We start from the raw sequence: 6,155 nt of genomic DNA on the forward strand, positions 1-6,155 counted from the left end.
CGGAATGACCTAAGTACACCCAAACTGTGCTTCTCACTGGGAAGGTAGAGAAAGGGACATGAACTCAGTCTGAGGGGTATCATTAGACGGGAGCAGCGGTTGGGTGTAGAGAGCCCTTGGGAAAGGCCCCTGAGCTGACAGGCGTCTGAATCCAGTGGCGCCTGGCAGAGCCATGCCCTGGAAACATACCTTCTCTCTACAGTTTGGGGGGAGCAATAGACCAACTCTGACCCAATTGTGGGAGGAGCTATGTAGTTTTTACACCATACAACCCCCTTCATTGCTCCCAGCCCACAGGTAAGGAAGCTGGCCAATGGTTCAAGGCTGCAGTTTACCCTGGCATGGATGCACTATGAGAGGCCCCCAGAGAAGGGCCCAGCATAAATCCATTGTCTTGCTCTGGGAGGAGCTATTCTAAATGACCTAAGGCGAGCCAGTTCAGACGTGTTAAGCTCCTTGAACTCTGATTCTGGAAAAGAGACAGGCTTTGGATAAAAGGTCTTAGAAAGGTACTATTTTAGGCTCTAGAAAATCCATTTCCAGGGGTGAATTCTAAGGAAATAATTTGAAACATGTGAAAAGCTAAACACAAAGTTCTGCCATAATACTATTTATAAATAGAAAAAAAGAGTAAACAACCCAAATGCTAGTGAACTATGTGATCAGTGAGGCAATTATATGGAGTGTTTGTAATTACTTTGAAAATGTTTACAGGATAATATTAAGTGAAACATATAAATTTAAATAAAAATGGTCATCTACAGTCACAAAGAAAATTATTAAAAAAAACAGTCATAGAAAAGGATTAAAAGGAAATATAAAAATACCAAAATGTTAACAGTGTTTTCCTTTGGGAGAAAGAATTAGAGGTGATATTTCCCCCAGTTTTCTGATTTCTTCAAATGTTCTCTTAGGCTCATTAGTATGTGTTATAATGAAAAATCAAAAGTAAGAATAGTTCAAATGTAAGGAATTTGCTTTTAGGGGAAATTGTTCAGAATAAAAATTTTAAACTTTCTTTGAAACAGTGTGAACTAGGAGGGCTGGGGAAGTGGGAAGGGGCCTATAAGGGGTCAATGGGAGGGGAAAAGTGCACATATGTAATACTTTCAACAATAAAGATTTAAAACATTTTTTAAAAAGTGTGAACTATCACACACAGACAGAAAAAAAATGTATCAAATACACAACTCAGGGATTTGCCACAGGACAAGCACCACCGCTGTGAGGAAAGAGAACATGGCTAGTGCCCCAGGAGTTGCGCTCCTGTCTCCTCCCAGTCACCATCCTTTTCCTTGTCCCCAGGAGCAATGACTATTAATCGTCTGTGGTTACTATTTCTTTCCTTTTCTTTACAATTGTGTCTCCTAAGTCTGAATCCTTAAATACTGTGATTTCATCTGCTTTTGGAATATTATGTAAATGGAATCTGAGAACATTCCTTTGTGCCTGCTTTTTTTTTGTCTAACGCTATAAATATGAGATACATCTTCGTTGCATATAGCAACATTCATTCATTGCCTTTATGACTACACCTTTAGTAAGGTGACCAGATCGTCCCGCTTTTGGCGGGACAAAACCGATTTTTAACAATTTGTCCCACGTCCCACGGCGTTTTAAAAAATTCCCTATTTTTGGAAAGATTTAGGTTAGGGTTAGGGTTAGGGTTAGGGTTAAGGTTAGGGTTAGGGCATTTTTTAAAACGCCGTGGGACGTGGGACAAATTGTTAAAAATCGGGACTGTCCCGCCAAAAGCGGGACGATCTGGTCACCTTACTTTAGGAAGCATTCTCCCATAGATGTTTCCAGTGTGGACTGTGATAAATAATGCTGCGATGAGCACTCTCGCACACATCTCTTAGTGCACGTGTAAAGACATGTCTTTGAGTGTAAACCTAGAAATGAAATTTCTGGGCCATAAGGTATGTAAGTCTTTAACCTCAGTAGATAATGCAGCGCTGTTTCCCACAGTAGTTCTAACAGCTTACACTCCCGGCTGCAGGAGGCATGTGCTTTAACTCTTTCTGGAGTGTGAGCGTATGGTCCATAAAAAGAGGTTCCAGGGAATTTGTTTTCAGCACCTTCCTTCCCAGGGACAGACTGGGGGAAACTTCTGTAACATATTATGGGGTCCCCAAGGTTCACAAGGATGTCACCATTACTGAACAGATCAGAAGCTAAGCTGACCTTGAAGTGAATCTCCCAAACAATGAGAAAAGTGTACCACCCACAGTGCAGAGAGGCAGCCAGAAATAACACTTGGGTGAAAGGAGTTAGATACTGAGGAATGAAGTTCTGGATCTAAAAGGATCACACAAGCAAAATACTTTTTAGTGTTTCTCAATCCAGGGCTTTTATGAAGCCATAGAGGTGGTAATAGGGCTTCAGCCAGGATTTTAAATACTAAATAAAAACTTAGAGAAGTCCAACATTTACTAAGGACCAGACTGAGATGGGTCTCTAAAGCTTCCTGCCTTTGTTTCTGCCTGGAATTCTATGAACTCATTATGGGAGCTCCAGCTACTTCAAGCTGATCACAAGCTTTGGTTGGAAGTCATATGTATCTCTGATGAATAAAAATAGGAAAATTAGCTAAAAATTAACACATGTATAATCTCTTAAGCCTTGGGGACCATGGGTCTGTGCTGCTGATGAGGTTGGGAAGCACAGAAGTGTTCGTGAGGCAGAACATGGGTGCTCTGGGCAGCTCAAAACATGTCCCGACTGCTGGCCCCGCTAAAGCCCTCTGCCATTCTGCCTCCTAGGGCAGGCTCTCATTAAGGTTTCCAGTGTGATGACAATTTGTACCCATGTTTGTAGGGCATAGGGGCTTAGCCTGTTCCATCAGGATGCCGGAAACATCATGTGTGCCACCTCTGTGACAAATACACCCTGAGAGGCAGAATAATGTCACAAGGTTATGTGCAGAAAGACCCCATACTAGTTTTCGATGGCTGCCATAGCAAATGACCACAGACTTGCTGCTTAAAACAATACCAGTTTATTCTCTTACGGTATGTAGGATGAAAGTCAGACCCAGGTCCCACTGGACTAAAATGAAGGTGGCTCTAGGGAGAATCTGTTTCCTTGCTTTTTCCAACTTCTGGAAGCTGCCCCCATCCTTTGGCTTATGGCCTCTTCCTCCATCTGCAAACCCAGCAATATTACATCTCTGCCTTTTCCCCTTAGTCCCATCTCCTTCCATGTCTCTCTCTCTCTCTCGCCTCCTGCTTCCACTTCTAAACACCTTGTGATCTTAGGGCCCACTAATATCATCCAGGACAATCTTTCTTTAAAATCAGCAGATGAACAACACTAATTCCATCTGCCACCTTATTCACCTTTGCCATAGAACCTAGCACAGGCATATGTTCCAGGGATTAGGATGTGGGTGTATTCAGGGGGCCACTATTCTACCTTCCACAGCCCCTTTATAGCAAATGGTTGATTGTTGTGCTGAGGAGGCCCTGGGTGGAAGTGGGAAAGTGCGGGAGGCTGAGTAGGAAAGTATGAAATGGCCCTCTCCCCTCTCCGGCTTCCTCCTGGTGAGGCAGAGTGCATGGGAGACCTGCAAGCCCTGCAAATGAGGTGACTCATTGCAATCCTGGAAGTGACATCCTTGGGTTTATTGAACTTTTCAGGTGTGTTCCGGCCACCTATTGACCTGTTAATGAGACATTGATATGCTAGTGATATGGTTGAACCCTTCTTCCCTTGCATCTCAAAAGACTTATTTGCAATGTTTCCAGAAGGGAGGGGGAACTAGAAATATCTGATGAAGGAACTAAAAATACTAGAAATCAACAAGATCATAACAGCATCAACGAAACTTCTATGTGCTAGATATCAGGAGTAAACACTCTATCTGCATTGTCTTCATCTTTGAAAAGTAGGTATGATTATTATGAAATGTACTTAGAGATGAAGAAAAGAGACATGTAGGCTGTGCCCTTGGCCATCCCAATCCCACAGTCATGGCCAAGGAGAGAAATCCAGGACGAGTTGGGCACATCGGTATCTTTTCTCATGAATGCCTGTCATTCTGAAGGAGGTTGCTTTTGGGTTGTGCTTTCCCAGCTTTTGCTTAGCAACTCTGGCACATACGGCTGTCCGTGCCTTCTCCCTGCCAGCCTGGCTAATGGAGGCAAGAAGTTGTTACATTTCTAATTGAGCAGATTAAAAATGCCAGTTCCCAGGAGTGCATGGCCGACTTGCCCTGGGTGCCACCTGGCTCTTGAGGCTGCAGCAATGCTGAGAGGGGCGGGGTTTGGGGCTGGCCCAGGGATTTAGGTCTCTTTTGTCCCCAAACTCTCTTGTTTGGGTGGGGCTGCATCTGTTGTGGGGGAAGGCTGTCCTGTAATGAGGCTTATGGCGTGGCGTTTCTGTGACCTGGCCTGGTTGGCACAGGACCAGCCTTTCTGGGTGGGTGTGAGCCCCTGCCCTCTTTATGGAGGGGGCTGGTCAGAGCTCTTGGGAGTGGGTTTCCAGACCTTCACTCTGATCTTTTTTACTGACCACTGTGGTTCCCATTGATCTCTCCTGGAACTCCCACATAACAAGGTAAGGTCCCTGCCTGCCCCACACCTTAGTCTCTCAGTTTCTACTGTTTCAGATTTCAAATGATTTCCTGTGAGTAGTGTTCGCTCCCAATGAAGTTTCTAGGAGACAAATACCCTTCTCATTCTCTGGTTTCTCTTCTTTCATTCACTCCAGTGCTAATACGTATGAGGTACATAAATAATTGCTGGGATTTTGTGTGTGTGTGTGTGTGTGTGTGTGTGTGTGTGTGTGTGTGTCTGAATTATAGCAGAAATTAAGCTGTTTAAACTGATTTCTGACCCCTGTGGAACTCTGGTAGAAATAATAAAAAGATCAGCAACCTCTGAGCAACACATATAATTATAAAATAAAATGCTTTATTAAAAATGGATTTTCCTCTATCGAGATTTTAACCTCTTAAACAAAGATGCAGGTCAGAAAATTCTGTTGGCTGTGGTACCAGTAAATCTTTTATTTCTTGAAAATGTAGTATGTTTTCCTCTTTCCTGAATATGAAAATTATTTGAGTAATTCAGTTTTCTCTGTCAGGGAGCCCAAAGGTAAACTCCAGATCCAGTCCAAGCAATGGTAGAAGGTCCTCTCCATGGCTCTAACTTTCCATTCTGCCCTCAAATTATTTTTGGTGAGGTGTGGAGTGCAAATGAACAAAAGTAAAGCTGACATTTTAGGAAGTATCGGGAGTGAGAGACTGGCTTACTGATAAGAAAAATAATTGGAGAGATTTTTAAGATATCTTACCTGCCATGATTTTGATTTCCTTCTTTTCAACCCTGTTTGGTTCCTGGATACCCCACTTCCCTTTTCACTGGTGCCAGGGAGCCTGGCAACAGGACTGCAGGGCCAGCCCCCAGCCAACAGCCCTGTACGGAGGGAGCTTCGCACTCAGGTCTGGGCAGCCCCTCACTCAGACTCGGGTGGGGCCACAGGGAGATGGGAGCCACAACAGGCCCAATACCGGTGCGTCTGATGACCTGAGGCCTGAGACTCTGACATGGAAGCCTTAGTAATAACTACCTTTCTGATTTCAGTTGTCCCTATTCATTCTGCCTAAGAGTGAGTTTAGAGCTGTGAGCACTGTCTTTGTTGACTCTGTTTTCCAGAGCACTTTAAAGCTCATAACCGTCCCTGGAAGTTTCAGTGGGAGAGGACAACCTCCAGCTCAGCAGATTTAATGGCTCTGGCAGTCCCGTCATGCTGTTTGTACAGATTGACTTTAGGATGTACCGAAATCCTTCCCCGCTCCCTGGCGTCACTGTCAGGCCGTGCTGCCCCTGTCCTGCATGAGGGCAGCAGATTTTCAAAGTCTACAAGCTGGTTATCACCTGGAGCTAAGATACATTTCATCTTGTTAGTGTGAGCCCTGTGTTCTGGCTGCATCTGATTTTTAATGGCTTTATTGAGGATTAATTAACATTCCATTTACAAGTCACTTATCTAAAACGTGCAATTCAATGTCTTTGGGTATATTTAGTATATTCACTGTTCACTATATCCATCACCACAATCAATTTTAGAACATTTAAAAAAAATTTTATGTACAAAGAGCATTTTACCATAAGGTAGATGTCTTGAACGACCCATTCATGGGAGTTCAC

General features: G+C 43.7%; 1 non-coding gene across 1 annotated transcript; it reads right to left on the reverse strand.

Annotated features, from left to right (window-relative positions):
• Positions 1 to 261: 261 nt before the first annotated feature.
• On the reverse strand, positions 262 to 398 carry LOC114234230 (small nucleolar RNA SNORA42/SNORA80 family). Its single transcript, XR_003620419.2, has one exon. It is a non-coding gene; the product is annotated as a small nucleolar RNA SNORA42/SNORA80 family (small nucleolar RNA).
• Positions 399 to 6,155: the final 5,757 nt, after the last annotated feature.

The sequence above is a fragment of the Eptesicus fuscus genome, chromosome 2, assembly GCF_027574615.1.
Source record: "Eptesicus fuscus isolate TK198812 chromosome 2, DD_ASM_mEF_20220401, whole genome shotgun sequence".
NCBI classification, from domain to species: Eukaryota; Metazoa; Chordata; class Mammalia; order Chiroptera; family Vespertilionidae; genus Eptesicus; species Eptesicus fuscus.